The sequence below is a fragment of the Hesperophylax consimilis genome, chromosome 23 (genome assembly GCF_061612785.1).
Source record: "Hesperophylax consimilis isolate HC1 chromosome 23, BYU_Hcon_1.0, whole genome shotgun sequence".
Classification (NCBI taxonomy): domain Eukaryota; kingdom Metazoa; phylum Arthropoda; class Insecta; order Trichoptera; family Limnephilidae; genus Hesperophylax; species Hesperophylax consimilis.
In genome coordinates, this window is record NC_142858.1 from 16,163,035 (window position 1) to 16,175,939 (window position 12,905).

The 12,905-nt window shown below is 32.4% G+C and overlaps 3 non-coding genes across 3 annotated transcripts; all 3 read left to right on the forward strand.

Annotated features, from left to right (window-relative positions):
* The first annotated feature begins 5,284 nt into the window (after positions 1–5,284).
* Positions 5,285–5,403, forward strand: LOC149412363 (5S ribosomal RNA). Its single transcript, XR_016304606.1, has one exon. It is a non-coding gene; the product is annotated as a 5S ribosomal RNA (ribosomal RNA).
* Positions 5,404–5,726: 323 nt separating this feature from the next.
* LOC149412364 (5S ribosomal RNA) lies at positions 5,727–5,845 on the forward strand. The gene has a single exon (XR_016304607.1). It is a non-coding gene; the product is annotated as a 5S ribosomal RNA (ribosomal RNA).
* Positions 5,846–6,168: 323 nt separating this feature from the next.
* Positions 6,169–6,287, forward strand: LOC149412365 (5S ribosomal RNA). The gene has a single exon (XR_016304608.1). It is a non-coding gene; the product is annotated as a 5S ribosomal RNA (ribosomal RNA).
* The last annotated feature ends 6,618 nt before the right edge of the window (positions 6,288–12,905 follow it).

Consider the following 12,905-nt stretch of genomic DNA (forward strand, 5'->3'; position numbering starts at 1 on the left):
AGTGTATGCACGTTTTTCCAGCCAGTTAAGTGTGATTTAAGAGTAAAACATGATCATTAAATAATAATACACTCTTGAATAAACGAGAGATTTTAATAGGTTTGCGACTAATTTCATCATGGTACGCTAATTCTAGTGGGTGCAGTGGGTGCACCTACCTTAGTGGTACAATTGATTTGCTGGAACAAGTTTACACAGCATTTCTAGCCGACTGTTCAGTCGCTCAAATCACTCACAGATTTAACTCCGGTTCTCCTTCCTGTAAACGCCAACCAGATCGAGCGGTTAACTCATAACATCGTGAATCAAGCGGATGAGAAATCTGTTGCGTGGAAATTAACCACACACCAAGCTGAGTTTCACAAATATACGCTGCCTACCTAACTTCGGATAAGAGAGGTCTATCTCTGCCAATTATGAGTATTATATAGGCCCTGTTCTCCTAAGCACCCGCTGGGATCTTCAAAAGTTTCTGCCAAGCAAACTTGTAGGTACCTACATAACCATGAAAATATTTCGCTCTGTGCTCTGATAAGCTAATGTTATCTGAATTGACTTATCTATTTTTTGTTATGAAATTATAATACGTCACAGCACTCACACAATACAAGTTTTTTCCTATAAAATGTTTTCAATAACATATTTTCATTTAAAATACGTAATTATTATGTTAATTACCAAAAAATATTTTTGCTCTTTTGTGAGGTTTATAATAGAAAGCAATGTATTAATAAAATTTTCCAATACATAATATAATTTAATAATCCATTAGAGTCATTGACTAAATACATCAATGATTAGAGTGCTTTAGTTTGTAACTGTGCGGGTTCATATCTCAAAAAAATTTAAAAACAAGTTGGGGTTTTTCAAATATCGATATCGCTATGTATTTTTATATTTTTACTACATTCTAGACTGGAAGAAACGTTATAATGGTTTAATTCAAATTTCAAAACCAGATATGAAGAGGTGCCTACTTTCCAACCTTTCCCTTTATTCTCTTTTCCCTGACCTACTTCCAACAACCTCACAATAATCCCACATAAGGATTAGGTATGTATATCGTAGTTATACTGGCTCGGATTGTTGATTGTTATGCGTTATTATTTTTTGTTGTTACTGCGTTCATAATAAGTAGGAAACTACCAACACGACAAATAATAAATAAATATTATTTTTTCCTTACGCATTTTCCTTTTCATTAAAATCTTTTTTTTTAAATTGTTGCATAAACAAAATTTCGTCAAGCTATTTTGGATAAACATGTTATTTTGAATTTATGTAGTTACCTACATAAAGTCGTAAAAAGGCAATAAAGTTGAATAATCTTAATTTGATGAAAATTCACTTCAATGAATATAATTTTAATGACTTTTCGGCCAATTGCGCGTTTTATTACACTGTTACCTATCAACTACACCTCTGACCTCAATCCGCATGCACAAATCAAATGATTCCAACAGTAGGAAGGGGAAAGTTGTGATCAATGGACAGGTGCGTATGATCCTCTTCATGGAGAAAAATGAATTTTGCTTATTTATTATGAATCTATTTAAATTATTGGTAATCCAGTAAAAAACGGGATTGCGGACCCTTTAAGAATGAATTAATAGGTTTCCTGGAAAACTTTTAGTATAATACGAAATATTATCAAGATCAAGTATCGGAACAAGTGTTACATTATATTACAAGATTACATATTATATTATAAGATTATATATTATATTATAAAATTAAAGCAAGTTGGGTCCATTGTTATCATCAAATATTAATTAAAGTCATATAACCAAAATTGTGATAACAATGGACCCAACTAGCTTTTGGGTCCATTGTTATCACTATTTTGGTTATATGACTTTGAACCACTGGGTTGCTACGGTTGGACAAAAGCAAGTTGGGTCCAATCTAATCATCAAATATTAATTAAAGTCATATAACCAAAATTGTGATAACAATGGACCCAACTTGCTTTTGTAGCAACCCAGTGGTTCAAAGTCATATAACCAAAATAGTGCTAACAATGGACCCAAAAGCAAGTTGGGTCCATTGTTATCACAATTTTGGTTATATGGCTTTAATTAATATTTGATGATTAGATTGGACCCAACTTGCTTTTGTCCAACCGTAGCAACCCAGTGGTTCAAAGAATGCGACTGTGACTCGAATAAGTCTTCACACTTTTGTTGTGCTAAATTCTGAATGGTTCTGATTTTAATTAATCAATTACTTTTACTCTAAGTTCCTAGACAAAGAAGTTAAACAGTATACATGTGCAAAATAAAGTAGTCCAATCATCATAATCTTCCCCTACTATTTATATAATAACAACAATGATTAAGGCGATGCCATACGTAGTAATACAAAATCATGTGTTTTTGGTTTGAAAATTTGGTCGCCTAGAAATGTTTCAGATGCTTTAATTAAATACTGCGAGTAGAATACATCTTGACCTTTGAAATAATCGAGTATTATTTAGATAAATCTTTTTATAAGCCCAGATAAAAAATAATGTATAGGCCTATGAAAACTTCTTTAAAGTTCAAAATCTCCTTTTTACGAACCCACTTTCGGTTCTGATTTTATTGTATAATATGGCAAATTAAGTTATTTATAAAATTAAAAATTTATGCCTGAACATCAACAAAATAAAATAAAAGGCACTTTTTGGCCATGTTTTTTTCTTGCATAAATCAAAACAGGCGGATGGTGTTAAGCGGGAATTTAAACCTTATCGCCATCTACGTAAGGGTTGTTATTGATAGCGGCTCAATTCAAAATATTAAACGACGTAGTGCATCGCCTTAACTTGACTTTCTATCGAACGTTATTTTTCTTATGACGTGAGTATAACCAACTAGAATGTAAAACCTATTAATTCCTGCTACATCACACTAAGTCAATGAAAATAGCTTCCACCACGCTATTAAATTTATAAACAAATCTTCCCCACACGTCATGGGTAAATTGGGTATGCCGTCACATCTGTTATTAAACTAAAAAGTTGTTTTTTTGTATCAACTTATTTAAGCGAATAACTGAATAAATAGTAGTTACTTATCCATTTAAAAAAAATCAATTTAAAAGTCTTAATTTAAATAGTGTTTATGTCAGAAAAAACATCAACCTGCTGGTTGAAAGCACTCCTACTAATTTTATAACCAAATATTTGATTGGAACGAATGAGCGAAGAAAGGAGTAGAAGAAATGATGCAAATGTGAATGATAAAAGAGGTTGGGTACGCCCAAGGAAGGCATGGCACGTTTAAGTGAATCAGAAACTCGAGTCGGGCCCGTATCAAGAGTCAAAATAATAGAATAGTATGTATGAGACGATGTATGAATGTGAATGAGGCAAGCAGTGTGTTCCAAGATCGATTTGATGGCGGAAACGACGTGATGGTCAGTAAGTTAGTTAATATCAGATACTACCCGTCTTCGACCAAGTTTCAACACCTTATATTAGATACGATTACAGATTTCCACGGCCAAAATTAGTATCGTGATTTATTTTTGGGGTATTATGCTGTGTTGCGCTTCCTTTGTCTTTAACTAACGTTTCGGACAGCTTTAAGGTGTACATAATCAGGACAGATGTCTGACTAAAGAGTTGATGTTAGCTAAAAGGAGACATAATATCCCAAAAATTAATCACATTAAGCCTGTTTTTTTCTTTCTCATATAACCATAGTAATAAACGAAAAATTCCTGTCATTATTTGAACGGCTTAGTGAGCTCAAAATAGTTGCTTTAACCTAAAGATCAAGAGAGGAAATCTGTGCAAATTTAGTGACGCTCTACGTCCGAGAATATTATAGGACAGAAATTTAAAAGGTAAGATTTTTTTAAATTCCTACTATGAATGTTAAATATTTTTTACTTCTCAATACGAAAACTACGCGCCAATGTCTTCCTTGTTTCAGTGGTAAGAACGTACATATCCTAAAATTATCACTTTTAATGACGCTAAATGTTTTTTTCTTAAAAGCTAAAACTGTAGCGAATGTTTTTATGTATGATGATGAAGAAAGTGATTCATTTAAACACGTACACCGAAAGATAAATAAACCAATAACGTAGTAAAAATTCGTTAAAGTTGTCAATCGGTAAATTTTTAGTATTGAACCGCTAAGGAATTCATTCGAGGCCAAGAAAAAACATTAATAATTAATTAATTTTCATTATTCTGACGAAGAAGCCATTGGCTTTGAAACATGTAGATTATTATTAATTAAAAGTGGTGTAAACAACGTATTTCATTTATATGTATACATTCATAAAAATTTATAATTTAAAATAATTAACACAATTATTTTAATGAATTACAGATTAATAAACATAATGTTTCTAATATTATTGGCGTTAAATTTAAGCAGGGACGATATGATGCAATCTTCACAGGTCGCTTGGTTTTTATTACGATTTCGACATAATACATATATTCCCTGAATTTTTATTACGATTTCGACATAATACATATATTCCCTGAATTTTTATTACGATTTCGACATAATACATATATTCCCTGGATTTTTATTATGATTTCGACATAATACATATATTCCCTGAATTTTTATTACGATTTCGACATAATACATATATTCCCTGAATTTTAAGTGCAAAATTTAATATATTATTAATTTACTATACGTGAATTGATTAAAAATTATTAAAACCGTCATTTCATTTTATAAGCAATGGGCGGGTTACTTTTCAGAATCTCAACAATTCATCAATTTTCAAAGTTAATTTTCAAGTTCTGTGAAGGCCTTATTCAAGTTCTGTTATTATTTCAGTTTTGTGAAACAACTTTCCAGTGAAGATATAATAACAGAACTTGAAAATCGACTTTGAAATTTGATGAATTGTTCAAATTCTGTGAAAAAACCTTTCCTAAGTATGTTCTTAGAAATGAAGAAAATAATTCATATTAAAAAATCATGAATTATTCAAATTTCAATTAAGTTTTTTGGTTACAATAGTTGAACTTTATATCACATTATATTTTGAACCTCATAATTTTGCTAAAATACTTGCATAAATAGCCACAAAGTGAAAATAACTAATGAGTAGGCACAGTTGTGATGAATAAAGTATCTCACCACGTTTTTTATGCAACCATTAAGTAACAATCCAGTTAAATAAAATTAAAAAGTGGGTGTGTCAAGCCTACGCAAGACAGAAGTGAAACTTCTAGTATTCTTCTCTCTTATTATTAGGGCTTTTTTATACTAATTTTCATATATTTATTGGCAGGTAGAGTAGAAATTAATATTGTTTAGCGTTTGCCAACGACCATACCATGTTGAACACACCGGTTCTCGTCCGATCACCGAAGTTAAGCAACATTGGGCGCGGTCAGTACTTGGATGGGTGACCGCTTGGGAACACCGCGTGCCGTTGGCCCATTTTTTATGGTAATTTCATGTTTTTTTTTATTTTTTTATCGTTACTATCATTAATAATATCATAAAATTCTTTAACTTTTCAAGTATGCTACAGGCCTAAAATATTACTTAGTGGATTGATATTATGGTCAACCATTGAAAAAAAAAATTCCTGCAAAGTTATGGATGTAATTACGATCTTTTTCAAGCGCGTATGTAATGATTATTTTTATCAACGTCGCACACACCTTGCTAATGTTTTCAGTATTATTAGGGCTTTTTTATACTAATTTTCATATATTTATTGGCAGGTAGAGTAGAAATTAATATTGTTTAGCGTTTGCCAACGACCATACCATGTTGAACACACCGGTTCTCGTCCGATCACCGAAGTTAAGCAACATTGGGCGCGGTCAGTACTTGGATGGGTGACCGCTTGGGAACACCGCGTGCCGTTGGCCCATTTTTTATGGTAATTTCATGTTTTTTTTTATTTTTTTATCGTTACTATCATTAATAATATCATAAAATTCTTTAACTTTTCAAGTATGCTACAGGCCTAAAATATTACTTAGTGGATTGATATTATGGTCAACCATTGAAAAAAAAAATTCCTGCAAAGTTATGGATGTAATTACGATCTTTTTCAAGCGCGTATGTAATGATTATTTTTATCAACGTCGCACACACCTTGCTAATGTTTTCAGTATTATTAGGGCTTTTTTATACTAATTTTCATATATTTATTGGCAGGTAGAATAGAAATTAATATTGTTTAGCGTTTGCCAACGACCATACCATGTTGAACACACCGGTTCTCGTCCGATCACCGAAGTTAAGCAACATTGGGCGCGGTCAGTACTTGGATGGGTGACCGCTTGGGAACACCGCGTGCCGTTGGCCCATTTTTTATGGTAATTTTATGTTTTTTTTTATTTTTTTATCGTTAACATCATAAAAAATTTTATATCATTCTTTAACTTTTCAAGTATGCTACAGGCCTAAAATATTACTTAGTGGATTGATATTATGGTCAACCATTGAAAAAAAAAAAGGCGTTAAAAACAAAAAAATTATGTGCGATGGCCGAGAATCGAACTCGGATCAACTGCTTGGAAAGCAACTACGCTGACCATTACACCACCAACGCCAGTTGTCGAGATGAGCTAAGAAGCATTTATATTTTACTTCAAAACTTTGACTAGATCAAATGAACTTTAATCGGTCCCGCATTTTCGTTTCGGTCATGAGTTGGTTTTACTCCGGTACTCGAAATTGCATGACGCGGGTAAAGAAGTTTCACTTCAAAAATGATTAACTATAAATAAAATAATGATTATCAATAAATTCGGGGGAAAAAAATAATTTAATTTAAAAGAAGCTTATAAATTGATGTACCTACCTACCAAAACAATAAAAAACAACGACTTTTTTTATTTTTCCACACATTACATTAAAATATCTTCTGCGTATGGTTTCTGGCTTCCAGTTATGAATCCATCAAATATCATTTCTATCTGAAGCCGGCAGTCCTCTTTTGGTAGTCTGCTCATCTTATTGGCAACCTCTATTAATCTTTTCCAGCCAAAGATGCCAGCCAAGCTACGTGCCAGCACAGTCCAACTAGAATTTGAAGATAGTGAAGTTGATCGGCCATCTTTGTCTTCTTGCTCCTAATCCACTCATTAATACACCTATCTCCCCTATTTTCTTGCTCTCAATCTACTCGTAAATCTCCATATCTCTTTGTCTTTTTGCTCCTAATCAACTCATTAATCTCCCTATCTTCTTAACTTCTTGCTCTTAAAACATTAATTAATATACGTACCTCCTTGTCTTCTTGCTCCTAATTCACTCATTAATATCCCTACCTCTGTATCTTCTTGTTCTTATTCTACTCATTAAACACCCTATAACTGTGTCTTCTCACTCCGAATCCACTCATTAATCTCCCTATCTCTTTGTCTTCTCGCTCCTAATCCACTCATTAATATCCCTACCTCTGTATCTTCTTGCTCTTATTCCACACATTAAACACAAACACCCTATAACTTTGTTTTGTCACTCCTAATCCACTTATAAATATCCCTATCTCTTTGTCTTCTTGCTCCTAATCCACTCATTAACCTCCCTATCTCGCATGAAGGTCAAAAGAATTACTTTTTATCATTTATGCTTTTTAATTAAGTAAACATGCTGAAACAAAACAGGTGTCGAAGCATATTTTGATAGGTGTAAAAATATTGAAGTTCTGAATCTGTGAGGCACTAAAAATACCGTTAAGACGAGACAATACTTTAAAATATAGCCAGAATCTTAACAACGTAATTGAAGCAGCCGTGCATAAAAAATGCGACGCGCGCTTCTGGTACATACCTACCTGCGTTTGAATTTACCCTATCAAAGTTACCCTATTCCCAAGTAAAGTGGGAATCTTAAAGACATAATTGATGAAGTCATGTAAAAACAATATCCGGCGAGCGGCCAGGCGTAATAGACGGACCTGCGGTCGACTTTGCCCTAGCAAGTCCAGAAAATAGATCTTTCCGTGGAATTTATTTTAATTATTTCTGAAGAATTTATTACTAAAATCTCATTTTTTTATAGTGGGATCCCTTGAGAAGTTGCTAATTCATCGTCTAGAAAAATAAAACCTGTTTACCGCTAATTTTATAGTTGAAAAAAGTTTTATAAAATTTTTAAACCGTTTTACATTAAATATGGTAATGGCGAGGTCTTGTTTTTATTAATCTTAAATATAAATAACTTGCATCCGTAGAGATCACTCTAGAACCATTTGAGATTTAAGTAATACCTTCATCAAAAATAATTCAAATGTGAGCGTAGAGCAAACCCCCGTTATTAGAGTCTTATGTCGCCTTAAGTAATAAATATTTACACAATCTGCTTCGGGAAAATGCCAAGAGTGAAATAATGGGTTCCAGTTTACGACTTTGATAGAGGTAATTATAAGTATTTTTAAACAGCTTTGCTTCATAAAATGTATTATTTATAGTGTTCATCGTCTTCTATGTAGGTTCATGACAAGATAAATAAAATGACACAGTGACAAATTATTAAATAAACAATTTAAAAAGACTGCCTGTAAAAATGGCATTATTTTTATTTGTGAAAAAGTCTGGAGTTTAATTTAAATTTTGTTTTTGAGCTGGTAAATAATATTTTTACTCAATTCTATTTAATTTTATAGACGCCATAACCGTTTACGCACTCATAACATACACTTTCAATATAACTAACAACAACATAACCTAGATCAACCCGACAATCTGATTTATTTTATCTACCCTCTTGTAGAACAAACATTCGAAAAAAATCCTCAATTCCTCGTATATGTGCACAATATAATACAAAATTTTATAGCATTGACATTTTTGGTAATAACATATCGAAATATCGATATGAAGTAATGCGCACGATCGATTATTAATATGAGAGTATGGAATGTATCGGGAGCATCTCCTATCCTCTTCCTATTTTCCTCTTCCTCTCCCCTTCCTTTAACACCGAATTAATTTTAAGATATTAAAACATCATTTCCAATGACTTTAGAATAAGAAACTTCTGTGGCTTGACTTCAGTTAACTTGTATATATTTATATCTATCATTATGTATTATGTAAAAATTGTTTTTTTCTTACAAAATAAATAAATAATTCATTAGTTTTTAAATTGAGTATATGTCTATCAGAAATATTTAGTTTGACCATAAAGTACTTAACTACAGATATTATATATGGCAAATAAATAAAGAGAAATTTGTTTGGGTTATATTCTTCGTCCATAATTTCCAAAAAAAAAAATATTTTCAATTCCCTGGCTTTCACTCTTCAGGGGTATTCTAGGCCATCATACAGCAATATACCTTAATGCACATTTATAATAACTAAAAAGAAAGCAATCGTTTCCTATCAAAGTTAACAAGGCAAAGGAAATAGTGTCAGATGCTACATGGGTATTTATTTAAATCAACGTTTTTTTTATTTATTCATTTTATTTTAGAAATTTGAACATCAAAGTTTACAAATTACTCATTAATTATAAATTATTGACTATATTTTTTTTTGCTTTATGTGGCTCCCATAATACATTTTGAATCTTTTGAAGACTTGGAAGTTTCTTACAGCGCATTATAATACTTCATACTTTCATGCTCGTTGTTATTATTATTATTATTACTATCCGATTTGTACTTCTTGGTATCCTGATTTCTGTTTGAGAATGTCTTTCTAATACATAATTTTGTTTGAAAACTATTTCGGTAACAGATTATTATTGTATTTTATTTTGGAGAATTTGCAACTTATTTTGTTCTTTGTCATTACACAAATCGTTGAACAGTCAAAATGTGGACCAATAATGGAGTTATACATAGTTAAAGTTTTTATTTGATATGTTTTAATAAATTTTCAAGATTTTACAGAATCTACCCAGACTAAAAATATTGAACCCTTTTCTGAAATAAATAATTGTTTTGACCACATATTTCTAAAAACATTTGCAAACTTATCTTACAGCTGTTTTGTTCAGTTTGTAAACACTAAGCGGTGGTAAGCTTGTCAGAAAATTATCGGCCAGACATAGATTTTGTTTATAAAATATAACTGTAAAACATCATTACATACATAAATAACGTATCTTAAAAGCTGGATGTTGTTAGGTGCAAGAATGAACTAAAAAAAAAAAACAAATGTTTATACACGGATATGAAAGAAAAGCGTGTGGTATTATCGGCAAGTGGTGGCAGTGGCGTTTCTTCGATAACTTTTCTCATTTTTTAAATGCAAAACCCGTTATTGACCTAGAATTTAAAGACAATTATGAACAGCTTTTTAGACTAGACAATTTAAGAGGCGGGTGTAGGTACCGCCGCCCCGGGCATAATCTATCGGTTAACCAACACCTCTGCCATAGGTCACCGCAAGTGACTCGCTAATTTTGGTTACTTAGCTAGGTTTGTCTAGGTCTGCCCACTTACTGCGTGGCGGGCCGGACCGCTTCTGTGTCTTGTTCTGTTTCATGCTTCGTTTAGATTTAATAATAATAATACTATTTGGATGATTTGAGTAGCGCCGTTTTTGTGCAAAATCACCTCAAGGGCGCTGTTTAAATATATAATACATTTCTACAAAGATCTATGTTATTAATAAATACATGGAGATAATATACAGTACCATATTTGCCTGGTAGGTCACTTAAAATTAACACTTAATTAACATTAAATAATTATTTATTAGCTTAATTTAGATACAGGATTTAGGACATATTTGAAAAATTGGATATAATTGGACTTTCTCTCGGGAATGGTATATTTACTATAAGGGTAAGACAGCTTAAAAGGGTAAGTTTTTAGTTTAGATCTGAATTTTGTTGGAATTGTTATGGATCTTCTTAGTTCCGGAGGGAGTTTATTCCAAACCTTCGGCCCAGACCCTCTGTAAGCGCAATTTTAGTATTTGGCTTACGCTTAGGTTCCATCAGTCTGCCTACAGCTGATGATGTTTCTGATCTAAGAGTTGACTGCCTCAGAACAGTGTTTTCCGGGATGCATAGTTCAGAGATCTAGGGTGGAGCCATTGATGGATTTAAACACCATCCAGCACAATTTATACGGGATTCTTTCAGGGCACTTGAGCAAGTGAAGGTTACGAAGGTGGTCTGAAATATGGGAATATTTAGAAACCCCGGTTATGAGCGGTGCTGCTGCATTAAACAATGATTGAAGTTTGTCAATTTTATATTTTGGAAGGCTGGCATATATAAATTTATTAGTATTATCTTCTTATTCAAAGATGTATTCACAATTATTTTCATCGCAATGTATAAATTTATTAGTATTATCTTCTTATTCAAAGATGTATTCATTATTATTTTCATTGCAATGTATAAATGTTTGTGATCCAAAATTAGCATTTTTACCGTTATGTATGCTTAAATTACTTAGTATTTTTACAAAATGCTCCAATGCGTCTGAATTAAGACTGGAAGCTATCAATGCCACCAAAGCCCACATTCAGCCACTAGCTGTTATGATATCGTTAGCGTATATAATTTGAAAAATGCAGGAATGAAAATAATATTTCTATTTAATACATTTCCAACAAAAATCGTTTGAATCCAGCGCGTGACACAGCATTTAAGTCCATTATTATTTGTAATATCGGATTGCAAGAATTTGCCTATGCTTAGTTAAGTGAAAAAATAGATCACAAAAAAATTATTTGAAAACTTATTTTCACGACTAACGTAATTCAATCCAATGTTTACATTAGATTATGTTATTTTTCACGTATATTTTATCACTTACGATTGTAAGTGTTCATTCATTTGAAAGATGAAATCTCACTTAATAGATGAAGATATTTTTATCACGTTTTACATCAGCTTGCAGCACGATGAAATATTGAACAAAATTACATAATGTAGAATTGATTTAATATATTTAAGTGGGTCTTTAAATATGCAGATTGTCTAGTCAATATAATTGAGCCCAATTCCAATATATTATTTTGATACGTCAGCAGACGGTAGTCATTGCATGTCATCTATATTCAGGAATAGGAATGTTATGAGGCTGATTGAAGGTGAAGGTTTATTAGGAGAAGGTTGTACAAACATTACATACGTACTTAAGTTGTGACATATTCCATTTAAATTGATTAAAAAACTAATATACCTATACTGAAATGTTTCAAAATTGTAACCTCCATATCCATTAGGCTTACTGCTATAAAATAAAGATAGTCAAATGAAAAACTTTTCCATAAAAGCAGCTTCTCCTAAACAGACATTACAGTACTTTATTTTCTCTAAAAGTAATAAAAATCTAAATCCTAAGTTGAACCTTTATGATAGTGGTAGCAGATGCTTCAATAGTGACCAACTTCTACCTCAAAACAGATCTCAATAGCGCCCAAGAGAAATGGTAGAAATCTCACCAAAATCATAATAAACTTTCTTGTAGGTTTCGTGATTCTTCTGACTATCATTTCATTCTTTAGATCTAGATTGCCATTTCTCGTATAGTTACAAAAAAATCGTAATCATGAGACATCGACGAAAACCTTAGTATCCAAGACCGAAACTAATACCCATTCTCAAATGACGTCGGCAGCATGAGTTCGGGCCACGTGTGGTTCTTTTCACAAGACCAAAGCTAATACCCATTCTCAAATGATGTCGGCAGCATGAGTTCGGGCCACGTATGGTTCTTTTCAAAAGACCAAAACTAATACCCATTCTCAAATGACGTCGGCAGCATGAGTTCGGGCCAAGTGTGGTTCTTTTCACAAGACCAAAGCTAATACCCATTCTCAAATGATGTCGGCAGCATGAGTTCGGGCCACGTGTGGGTCTTTTCACGAGACCAAAACTAATACCCATTCTCAAATGATGTCGGCAGCATGAGTTCGGGCCACGTATGGTTCTTTTCACAAGACCAACACTAATACCCATTCTCTAATAATGTCGGCAGCATGAGTTCGGGCCACGTGTGGTTCT